The sequence below is a fragment of the Pelodiscus sinensis genome, chromosome 15 (genome assembly GCF_049634645.1).
Source record: "Pelodiscus sinensis isolate JC-2024 chromosome 15, ASM4963464v1, whole genome shotgun sequence".
Lineage (NCBI taxonomy): Eukaryota > Metazoa > Chordata > Testudines > Trionychidae > Pelodiscus > Pelodiscus sinensis.
Window position 1 is genome coordinate 31784191 of NC_134725.1, and position 12231 is coordinate 31796421.

At 38.5% G+C, this 12231-nt stretch overlaps 1 protein-coding gene across 12 annotated transcripts in view; it reads left to right on the top strand.

Moving 5' to 3' along the window:
* The window catches only part of PITPNM2 (phosphatidylinositol transfer protein membrane associated 2), a 263306-nt gene that overhangs the window by 140284 nt on the left and 110791 nt on the right, over positions 1-12231 (top strand). The window lies entirely within an intron of this gene.

Consider the following 12231-nt stretch of genomic DNA (forward strand, 5'->3'; position numbering starts at 1 on the left):
ATACACTGCAGTGGGGCATTGCTGGCATTTGATGGCATAGAGGTTATTTCTATGTAGGGAGGCAGTGGACCTTAAATCTTAAGTGGAAAAATTAGTTCACTGTAACTTTCATGGCAAAGTGAAAATAGCTTAGTATATGACTTTAGTAACTAAACATACCATTTCTTCAATAATTGCATGTATGCACCCATATCCTGACAGCACAAAATTTAGTTTTTATAACAGTTATGAAATATTTTCACAGCTTTTTAAAAAATAGAAAACAAAAGGTTTGTTTTTGTAATATCAGTCTTCCATGTCTCCGCCCCTCCTAAAATTGGAAATCCCTTGTGATGATACATGGGGACCCAGCATTTAAGCTTATTAAAAAGGGAAATAAAATTACCAGTCTAATTTCATTGCCCATAAAACTGAAGAAAATGCAAAAATGTCCCCAATCCAGCAAAACACACCCACAGAACTTTGAGCACATAGAACAATTCCATTTTACTTCAGTGGGACCGCTGAAAGGCTTGCAGTTAAGCATGATCTTAACTACTTTGCTGGATTGGGACCAAAAATGAACAGCATAAATGGAGAAACATTATTCCAGATATGAGAAATTATTTTAATTATATTCATTTTTATTTTTACAGTGTCTCCTTTTTAAAAAAATCATTCCCAGACTTGACTACCAACCAGTGCACAGCATTATATATTTTTTCTGGCAGAAATATTTGAGTACATATATAAATTGATGAATGGGTTTGTAATTTAATATTAGCATGAATGAGTAAACATTTTTCTCAGGGACCTTAATTTCTTTATGGCTTCTCCTGAAGCTAAAATTGTTTTGAAAAACATCGTATACTTATTTTTCTCATGACTTTTTTTCTTTCACATTTAGATTAGATGTTTAAATAAAAATCATAGTAAGACGGGAAATGTATTAGCTATGCAAATGCAACAGCAGGCTAAAGAACCTGTTGAATGAAGAATGATCTCATTAGTGGGAGAGATTCAGCATACTCTTAGTTGGGTAGAACATTTGAATAACTTATGCCATACTAGTTGCTGCATCTCAAAAAATACATATTGCAATTGAATAAGGTATAGAGAAAGGCACAGAAATGATCTGGTGTATGGAACAGCTTCCGCCTGAGGAGAGATTAAAAAGACTGAAACTGTTCATCTTAAAAGAGAGATGACTTGTAGGCAGTGAAAGAGGTCTATAAAATCATGAATAGTATGGAAAAAAATGAAAAAGGAAGTGTTATTTACCCCTTCAAATAATGCATGAATCAGAGTCAATCAATTAAATTAATTGACAGCAGGCTTAAAACAAAAGGTAACTCTTCTTTTGCACAATGCACAAATTGCCTGGGGATTTTGTGAATGCCAGAAGGAAAACTGGGTTAAAAAATGATACATCCATGGAGGATAGGTTCATCCATGGCTATTAGTCAAGATGATCAGGGTGTGCTTCTAGGTCTGCCTAAACTGCTGACTGACCGAAGCTGGGCTTGGACAACACAAGATGGATCTTTTGATAATTTCCTGTTCTGTTTGATCCCTTTGCAGCTTCTAGCCACCGTGGGAAGATAAGATACTGGGCTAGATTAGCCATTGGTTTGACCCATTATGGCCATTCTTATGGAATACATCCTCAGATTACCAATATGTTGAATCAGAGTTGCTACCATGTTTAATATCTTTTAACTGTGAAATGTTTAGTTAGTGGAATTCTGCTGGTCTTATCTCAGAAGCCATTAACAAGATTTTATCAGATTAGTACAGAGCATATGATTCAATTTAATTGCCCAAAACCATTTTCAGGTGATATTTAAAGTGTAAAGTCTGAGCTCTGCCTTTTATCATGGCCTTGAACAAGGGGGTAGTGTGTATATAAGAACGAACATAAGAACGGCCGTACTGGGTCAGACCAAAGGTCCATCTAGCCCAGTAGCCTGTCTGCCAACAGTGGCCAGCACCACGTGCCCCAGAGAGGGTGGACCGAAGACAATGATCAAGCGATTTGTCTCCTGCCATTCTTCTCCAGCCTCTGACAAACAGAGGCCAGGGTCTCCACTTCTATTCCCTGGCTAATAACCTTTTATGGACCTAACCTCCATGAAATTATCTAGCTTCTCTTTAAACTCTGTTATACACCTAGCCTTCACAGCCTCCTCTGGCAAGGAGTTCCACAGGATGACTATACACTGTGTGAAGAAGAACTTTCTTTTATTAGTTCTAAACCTGCTACCCATTAATTTCATTTGGTGTCCTCTAGTTCTTCTATTATGGGAACTAATAAATAACTTTTCTTTATCGGCCCTCTCCACACCACTTGTGATTTTATATGCCTCTATCATATCCCCCCTCAGTCTTCTCTTTTCTAAACTGAAAAGTCCCAGTCGCTTTAACCTCTCTTAATATGGGACCCGTTCCAAACCCCTAATCATTTTAGTTGCCCTTTTCTGAACCCTTTCCAAGGCCAAAATATCTTTTTTGACGTTAGGAGACTACATCGTTTCATAGTATTCGAGATGTGGGCGTACCATAGTTTTATACAGGGGCAGTAAGATATTCTGGGTCTTATTTTCTATCCCTTTCTTAATAATTCCTAGCATCCTATTTGCCTTTTTGACCGCCGCTGCACACTGTGTGGAAGTTTTCAGAGAACTATCCAGGATAACTCCAAGATCTCTTTCCTGATTTGTTGTAGCCAAATTAGCCCCCATCATACTGTACGTATAGTTGGGGTTATTTTTCCCAATGTGCATTACTTTACACTTATCCACACTAAATTTCATTTTCCATTTTGTTGCCCAATCGTTCAGTTTGGTGAGATCTTCTTGGAGTCCCTCACAGTCTGCTTCTGTCTTGACTATCCTAAACAGTTTGGTTTCATCCGCAAACTTTAGCATCTCACTGCTTACCCCTTTCTCCAGATCATTTATGAAAAAGTTGAAAGGGATTGGTCCCAGGACTGACCCTTGGGGGACACCACTAGTTACCCCTCTCCATTCTGAAAATTTACCATTTATTCTTGCCCTTTGTTTCCTGTCTTTTAACCAGTTCTCAATCCACGAAAGGACCTTCCCCCTTATTCCATGGCAACGTAATTTACACAGGAGCCTTTGGTGAGGGACCTTGTCAAAGGCTTTCTGAAAATCTAAGTATACTTATCTACTGGATCCCCCTTGTCCGCATGCTTGTTAAGCCCTTCACAGAACTCTAATAGATTAGTAAGACAGGATTTCCCATTACAGAAACCATGTTGACTTTTGTCCAACAAATTATGTTCTTCTACATGCCTCACAATTTTATTCTTTACTATTGTTCTGACTAATTTGCCCAGTACTGAAGTTAGACTTACCGGTCTGTAATTGCCAGGATTGCCTCTAGAGCCCTTTTTAACTATTGGTGTCATGTTGGCTACCTTCCAGTCATTAGGTACGGAAGCAATTTAAAGGATAGGTTACAAACCACAGATAATAGTTCAGCAATTTCCCATTTGAGTTCTTTTAGAACCCTTGGATGAATGCCATCCGATCCCAGAGATTGGTTAACATTAAGTTTTTCTATTTGTTCCAAAACCTCCTCTAATGACACTTCAATCCAGGATGGTTCCTCAGATTCATCACCTACGATGCAGATTTGGGAATCTCTCTAATGTCCTCAGCTATGAAGACTGAAGCAAAGAAATCATTTAGTTTATCCGCAATGGCTTTATCATCCTTGATTGCTCCTTTTATATCTCGATCATCTAGGGGACCCACAGGTTTTTTAGCGGTCTTCCTGCTTCTAATGTACTTAAAAAACATTTTGTTATTTCTTTTTGAGTTTTTGGCTAGCTGTTCCTCAAAATCTTTTTTTGCTTTTCTTATTACATTTTTACACTTGATTTGCCAGTGTTTATTTTCCTTTCTATTTATCTCACTAGGATTAGACTTCCACTTCTTAAAATATGCCTTTTTGTCCCTCAGTGCTTCTTTTACATGGTAGCTAAGCCATGGTGACTCTTTTTTAGGTCTCTTGCTATGTTTTTTAATTTGGGGTATACATTTAAGTTGGGCCTCTATTATGGTGTCTTTAAAAAGGATAGAGCAGTCTGGGTGGGTGGCAGAGTGGCACTGTATGTGAAAGATAATGTAGACTAAAATGAAATAAAAATATTAAATGAATCAACATGTTCAATAGAATCGCTATGGATAGTAATTCCATGCTCCAATAACAAGAAATTAGCAGTAGGGATATATTATCGACCACCTGACCAGGACAGCGATACTGACATTGAAATACTGAGGGAGATTAGAGAGGCTACCAAAATAAAGAACTGTATAATAATGGGGGATTTTAATTATCCCCATATTGACGGGATACATGTCACCTCAGGAAGAGAAGCAGAGATAAAATTTTTCAATGGCTTAAATGACTTGGAGCATCCGGTACAGGAACCCACAAGGGGAGAGGCAATTCTCGATTTAGTCCTGAGTGGAGCGCAGGATCAGATCCAGGAGATAACCGTTACAGGACCGCTTGGAAATGATGACCATAATATAATAACATTTAACATTCCTGTGGTGGGAAGAACACCTCAGCTGTCCAGCACTCTGGCATTTAATTTCAAAAAGGGGAATTACATAAAAATGAGGAGGTTAGTTAAACAGAAATTAAAAGGCACAGTGACTAGAGCCAAATCCCTGCAAGCTGCATGGAAACTTTTTAAAGACACCATAATAGAAGCAGACAAATAAGCAGTGGCAAATTTTTAAAGTGCTTCTACACAAATGCTAGGAATCTGACTAATAAGATGGGTGAACTAGAGTACTTTGTGTTAAAGGAGGAGATTGACATAATAGGCATCACTGAAACCTGGTGGAATGAGGAAATCTGTGGGACACAATCATACCGGGATATAAAATATATCGAAAGGATAAGGGAGTAGTATTTCCTTCCTTTTATTAAAATGTGTCTTTAGTTGCACCGAGCCCAGTTTTAAATTTTATTATACAGAGCACTGTACAAATGCTGCACTAGAGTTATAATCATACCAGTTTTTTTTTAGAGGAGCTAGATGTCCAGCACTGCAAAAGTGAAAGGGAATTTATAGGAATTTTTGTTCATGAAGAGTATATTTGGCTTCGGTGATCCTTAAATACATGTTTGACCGTAAGCATGTGCTGTGGTGCTTTCCTGAATAAGGGTGGAATTGTTCATCGGCTTCAAGTTAAGCAAATGCAAGTCACGTTTTTTAAGAGCAAGGGGAAGTTTTATTCATGTTAGAAGTCTGTTGAAATCTATTGGTAAAGTTTTCAAGAGTGCCTAAATGGTGTGGGTGCTTTTGTAAATTTCACCCTGTGATGCTAAGTATTTGAGGGTTTGCAGAATCAGGCCCAAAATAATTGCCATTTTTCTTAAGAGGAATTTCTCTTGATTCTCTCCCTCTCCCCAACTTATTCACACAGTGTATGGAGAGGCCAAGTTTTACATTTGGAAGAAGCAGCTCCTGTTGGAATTTTTGAAAAAGATTCCCCTTCAGTTTGCAACAAGCTCATCCCATTCCTACGGAGAACAAAATGTTCTCTCAGCTGCTTCTATGGGGCATACCTGGGAGGTCGACAAATGCCTTTGATGTCGACCGCGGAGCGTCCAGACTACCGCGCTGAGCCGACAAACAGCTGATCGGCTCAGCGCAGCAGCCATTTAAATTTTAATGAAGCAGCGATTATTTAAATCGCCGCTTCATTTTCCTATGCCGGGTAGTCTAATCTACATGCCTCTGTTGCCAGAGACATGTAGTCTAGACGGACCCTTAGAATGTTGTGTGGTAAATGTACACTAGATAGGAGCAATAAACGTGTAAAGGATGAGATTTTGACATAATTCTTGGCTCATTCTGTGCCATTGGCTGCCCAAGGCAGGAATAAATTGTCTTGCATCTCCTGTACTCCTTATTGTCTTACATGTCCTATATTTTCTGGGTTCCCTAGGCTGAAGTGAATTAATGACCAGTTTCTTAGAGGCTTGTTGTTTTTCCGTGAGTATCACTTTTGCTGCTTCTGAATCTTTCTCTGTGGAGACAGTGGTTTCAGTACACAGAGTAGCACATAGATTATTCCGTAAATCAGTTAATTTTATATTATAGCAATGAGCTTAATGGGTCCTTGACCTGCTTGCAAGACGAACTGAACTACATTGTTTTTTGTTTTTTTTTCTCAATTAGATTTGAGACTGTCAATATAAGTATTTCCATGGGGAATATTTCCATGACACTTGTCAACATGTTCAGTTCAGGAAATCTTGTTTTATCTATAATAGGACAGATAGGATAATACTGTCTTTCTCTATATACAGCTTTCTTATCTTCACATGTCGTTGTTTTGATGATGGTCTTATTTCTCTCTCGTTTGCTTTTTTTAAACCAAACAGATTTTTTTAATTTAAACTCCTAACCAATAATTTCCTTTTTTACAACAGTTTCCTTTATTCACAAACTGAGAAAATATTGCAAGGTAGTGAAATCATTCTCAGAACCTTTTTTTAGGCATTTTATTCGTATCATTTTCATACTGATCTCTTATCATCCTTTGATTTGACCAGAGCATCTTTGTGAGTCAAGCTCCATTTGTTTTTAAATGAGATCACAGCAATGAGGGCTTGTTTTTTCGCATACTTGCCATACTTTGTCCTGCCATAAGATGGCTAGGGGGAGCAGATATCAAGATATGAAGTTTGTGGAGGTTCTCTTCCCCAAAATCACTGACTATGCAGGAGGGCAAACACTGTGAATGCCACATGGGTCACCTTCCTTTGGAGAAGTGCTGGAAGCAAAGCTTCCTAGAAATGTGAGGATGGGGGTGGGAGGCACCGGTGTCCAGTCTATGGTGCCATCCCCAATCAGCTTTTTCTCCCAAGGCCTTGCCTTCGCTCAGCCTCTTCTCTAGGCTCTGCCTGCCCATCACTTGCTCCTCTCTGCCATGGAGAGTGTGTAGCCTGCTGTCAGGCAGAGAAGAGTGATCAGTGGGCAGACCATGGGGAAGGAGACCGAGTGAAGGTGGCTGCTGGGCCCCCCCTACTCCTGTATGAAAATTCCTGTGCTCACTTGGAAGCCTCCCCAAATGGAAGACTCATGTGCCCCCTATGATATCAAGCACTTCTTTTGTATGCTACCAGCATTTTTCTGTGCTAAGAAAATAGAAATGTAATAATACTTGATTGTTCAAAACTTTCTCCTGCTACCAAATGAGATGGTGCTCTAGGTGGAGTTTGCTCTTAATAACCCAAGGACTAATAGCTTTGCACAAGTTGCCATGATGCACTTGGGGAACTGCAGTCTTGGGTGGGTAAGTGCATATTCCTGTCTTGGCAAAGGAGGAACTTGGCCCAAGAGAACTCTTCAAAGGCCAGAGGCTACAAAGTAGAACCACCATTTCTGTGAGTCTTTGTGAAATGGTTCACGCTACCAAGTGGTTATGGAGATTCCTGCTCCAAAAGCCCAAGTGGACATTTCTCCATGGAAAGAGGAAATCCAGAGTGAGAAATGCCTTAACCAGCCTCCTTTGATCTTCAACACAAACTGCTTACTTGTGCTTAAAAGGACTTCAAAGCATACAATAAATCTGAGTTGAGGTTTATTTTGGTTCTGTTTTCATTTGTTGCCACTTGAAACCATACTGAGCGTTTAAAACATTTATCTAATTCTTTTTTTTCAATCTTTACAGGAGTTTGCCATCCCTAATCCTTATCAGGGGATGGACAGTGTTATTGTAATCCACCCTCAACAAACACTGTAAACTTGAATCCTTTTTGCTGTTTTGTAAACGCTTGTATTCTGCGGTATCTTGACCCCTTCATCATGAAGATCACTGTATCATTAGATAAAGTTCAGTCCAATCGTCATTTCCATGTTAATTGTACTGGAGTTCTTATATGCCCTGGGATTCCATGAGGTCTTACTCTTGTGACCCTGAAATGGAGAGAGATTTACATTTGATATTAAATTGTTTTTTAAAATCTGGGTTCATAACTTTCTTTCTTTACAAATAACCATAGATATATCTAGCTCTAAGCTGTTTCCTGTGGATAGATGTAATTTTCTTTGGAAGAAGACATATTTGAAGAATATTTCTTCTTTATCTTCTGGACCTTGACATTTGCCTTTTGAGGATTAAAGTTATTTGAAACTGATCCATAAAGGCCTTGAACTAAGAATCATAACACCTGGCACTCTCTTTGGCACTTCATGGATGTGATCTTGCAAAACATTCTGTTAAGGAGATGGTTATTTGTAGCACCTAGAGATCAGAATCTCTCTGCTAGGCACATCATACAGAATACAAGGAGCTTTGTGGGCTCTTATCTCCTCTTAGAATCGGCCCTTTCATATAAGATTGTCAAAGCTGTTGGAAATATTTGCTAATTAAACCTCAACTCTCCAGTGTGGGTTTCTTTAGAGTTGAAAAGCAGCAGTGGTCTGAATCCCTGCCACTACTCATGGCCAAGTGGCCCAGTAGCTATTAGTGTCTTACCTAGGAAGTTCATCTGAGATTGTGGCAGTTTAAAGCTATTTAAAAAACACTAATGGAAAACTGACGATTATGGCTGAACTAAATAAGTCAGGAAGTTCAGCTCAGTCAAAGCAAAAGTGGGACATCAGCTTTTAATATTCAGTCCACTGCTTTCTACTGTGATGCAGTATGTTTTGCTATTGAGTTGAGACAATGTCCACTGAAATTTACTAGCCATTCCTGTTACCTAGCAATAATGAAGGGCCTTCTCACATGAAAAGCCAACTTGTTCTTTAATCCTATTGGAGAATTCTGGGGAAGTGCCAGAACTTGTCCCTGGCATGAGTGCAGTGTTCTTCTCTCACCACTTAATTATAATGAAAATTTGTATAGTTTCACAGCACTATGTGGATAATACTCACAGCATACCTTCAAAATGCTGATAAATAAGGATTATTTTCCCTACTTTGCAAATAGGGACATGGAGTAATTAAATTACTTGTTCAAGGCTACCAAGAGAGTTGAACTGGTTATAGAATTTAAGAATTTCTAGCCTCATACTTGATCTCTTAGTTCTTTTGAGGTCATTCTTTGGCAACCAGTTTTCCTATGTTGACGCAAGTCCTTACAGTGTCACCTTTTAAATGATCTGGACAAGGCTTAGAGTAATCCTGGAAACATAGGTTATGAAAACCTCAGACCTTGTTTTATATTTTAACTCTTTTGGAATCTTTTAGCTTTACCTAATCTGGGCTTTCTGTGGGACTCATGGAAGGAAATCCCTATACAGATATGTGTATATGTTCTTTCTGTCTCACTGTAGGCTCCTCTTGGCTAGCTCTTTCCTATTTTGGCTTCTGCTCAGACCATTTGGCACATTGACTTGCCTCTCAAGTCAATAATTTGTTGCGTTCTTGGAAAAGCAGTCAGTGCTCTCAAGAGTGAAAATCCTATCTCATTTGTGCTGTGCCTGTCCACTTGATTCATCTTGACTCTTGATTTTCTTTCTCCATATGTACTGTGGATTCTAGCGTTCTTTGATATTATGTAGTTGGGAAAACAGAGACTTGGTAGAATAATATGCATGATTGGAATATTGGTATAGAAGGGTACAGCTTGCTCAGACAGGACAGGTTTGGGAGATGCTGCCTTATATATTAAAAATGTATATACTTGGACTGAGGCTAGTATGGCTGTAGGAGACAGACTTGTTGAGACTCTCTGAGTAAAGTTAAAAGGGGTAAAAAACAAGTGTGATGTTATGGCAGGCATCTATTACAGACCTCCAAACAAAGCAGAAGAGTGGATAAGGCTTTTTTTTTTTAAATAACTAACAATCATCCAAAGCGTAAGATTTGGTGGTTATGTGGACTTCAGCTATCCAAACATCTGTTGGGAAAAAGACACAAGCAGAACACAGATTATCCAACAAATTCTGGAAATGCATTGGAGACAGTTTTTTATTTCAGAAGATGGAGAAAGCTGCTAGAGGGGAGGCTGTTCTATATTTGATGTTAACAAATAGGGAGGAACTAGTTGAGAATTTAACAGTGGAAGGTAGCTTGGATGAAAGTGAACATGAAATAATACAGTTTGTGATTCTAAGAAATGTTAGGAAGGAGAATAGCAAAATAAAGGCAATGAATTTCATGAAGGCAGACTTTAGCAAACTCAGGGAGCTAGAAGGTAAAGTAAGAGGAAAAACAATTGAAGACAGTTGACCATTTTTCAAAGAGACGATGTTGATGGTACAAGAACAAACTATTCCACTGTGAAGAAAAGATAGGAAGATTGCCCAGAGACCACCTTGGCTTACCCAGAAGATCTTAGTGATCTTAAAATAAAAAAGGAGCCCTTCAAAAAGTGGTAACTAGGTCAAATTGCAAAGGACGAATATAAGCAACACAAGAACGTAGGAGTAAAATTAGAAAGGCAGAGGCACAAAACGAGCTCAGTCTAGCTAGGGACATAAAGGGTAGCAAGAAAACATTCCACAAATGTATTAGAAGCAACAAGAAACTAAGGACAGAGTAGACCCATTGCTAATTGAAAAGGGAAAAACAATAACAGAAAATGTAGAAATGGCAGAGATACTTAAAAACTTATTTGTTTTGATTTTCACCAAAAAGGTTGGTGGTGATTAGACACCTACCATAGTATATGCTGGAGAAAAGGAGGTAGGTACAGAAATTAAAATAGGAAATGAACAAGTTAAAATTACTGTAAGAAGTTAGATGTATTCAAGTCACCAGGACCGGATGAAATGCATCCCAGAATATTCAAAGATCTGATTGAGGAAGTATTGGAGCTATTTACTATCATCTTTGAAAAGTCATGGGAGATTGGAGAGATTACAGAAGATTGGAAAAGGACAAATATAGTGCCCATCTATAAAAAGTGAAATAAGTACAATCCAGGAAACTACAGACCAGTCAATTTCACTTCTGTGCCAGGAAAGAAAATGGGAACCAATAATTAAGGAATTAATCTGCAAACACCTGGAAGATAATAATGTGATAGGTAACAGTCAGCATGGATTTGTAAAGAATAAATCATGTCAAACCAACCTGATGGCATTCTTTGATAAAATAACAAGCCTTGTGGATAAGAGGGAAGCGATAGATGTGGAACACCTAGACTTTAGTAAAGCATTTGATAGTGTTTCATGATTTTCTTATAAATAAACTAGGGAAATACGAACTAGACAATGCTTCTATAAACTGGGTGCATAAGTGGTTGAATAACAGTTCTCATTGAATGGTTATCAATAGTTCAGTCGTACTGGAAGGGTGTAACAAATGGGGTTCCACAAGAATCAGTTTTGGGACTGGTCCTGTTATCTTCAACAACATTTTAGGTAACGGAATATAGAGTACTTGTAAAGTTTACAGATGGTACCAAGCTGGGAGAGGTTGTAAGTGCTTTACAGAAGGGGGGAATTAATTCAAAATGATCTGGATAAATGGTCTGAGGTAAATAAGATGAAATTCAATAAGGACAAATGCAAAGTACTCCACTTAGGAAGGATCGGTTTCACATATACAGAATGGGAAGCAACTGTCTAGGAAAGAGTACTGCAGAAAGGGATCTGGGGTTCATAGTGGACCACAAGCTAAATGAGTCGACAATTTGACACTGTTGCAAAAAAAGCAAACATTCTAGAACGCATTAACACTAATGTTGTAAGCAAGGCACGAGAAGTAATTCTCCTGCTCTACTCTGTGCTGATTAGGTCTCATTTGGGGTATTGTCCAATTCTGGGTGCCACACTTCAGGATAGATGTGGACAAATTGGAGAATGTTCAGAGAACTACAAAAATGATTAAATGTCTAAAAAATATGACCTTTGAGGGAAGACTAAAAGAATGAGTTTTCTATCACTAAAAGAATGAGGTTAGTTTAGTTTAGAAAAGAAAAGATTGAGAGTGGACATAACAGCTGTCAAATTCCTTAAAAGGGTGTTACAAGGAGGATGGAGAAAAAATATTTTTCTTAACCTCTGATGATAGGACAAGAAGCAATGGGCTTAAATTGCAGCAAGGAAGGTTTAGATGGGACATTAGAAATGTCAGGATGGGTTAAGCTCTGGAATAAATTGTCTAGGGAGGGTGTGAAATCACCATCATTGGAGATTTTTAAGAGCAGGTTAGATAAATATCTGTTAAGGATGGTCTAGATCAGTGGTCACCAACCAGTAGATTGGGATCTACCAATAGATTTTGTAACCTCTGACAGGATC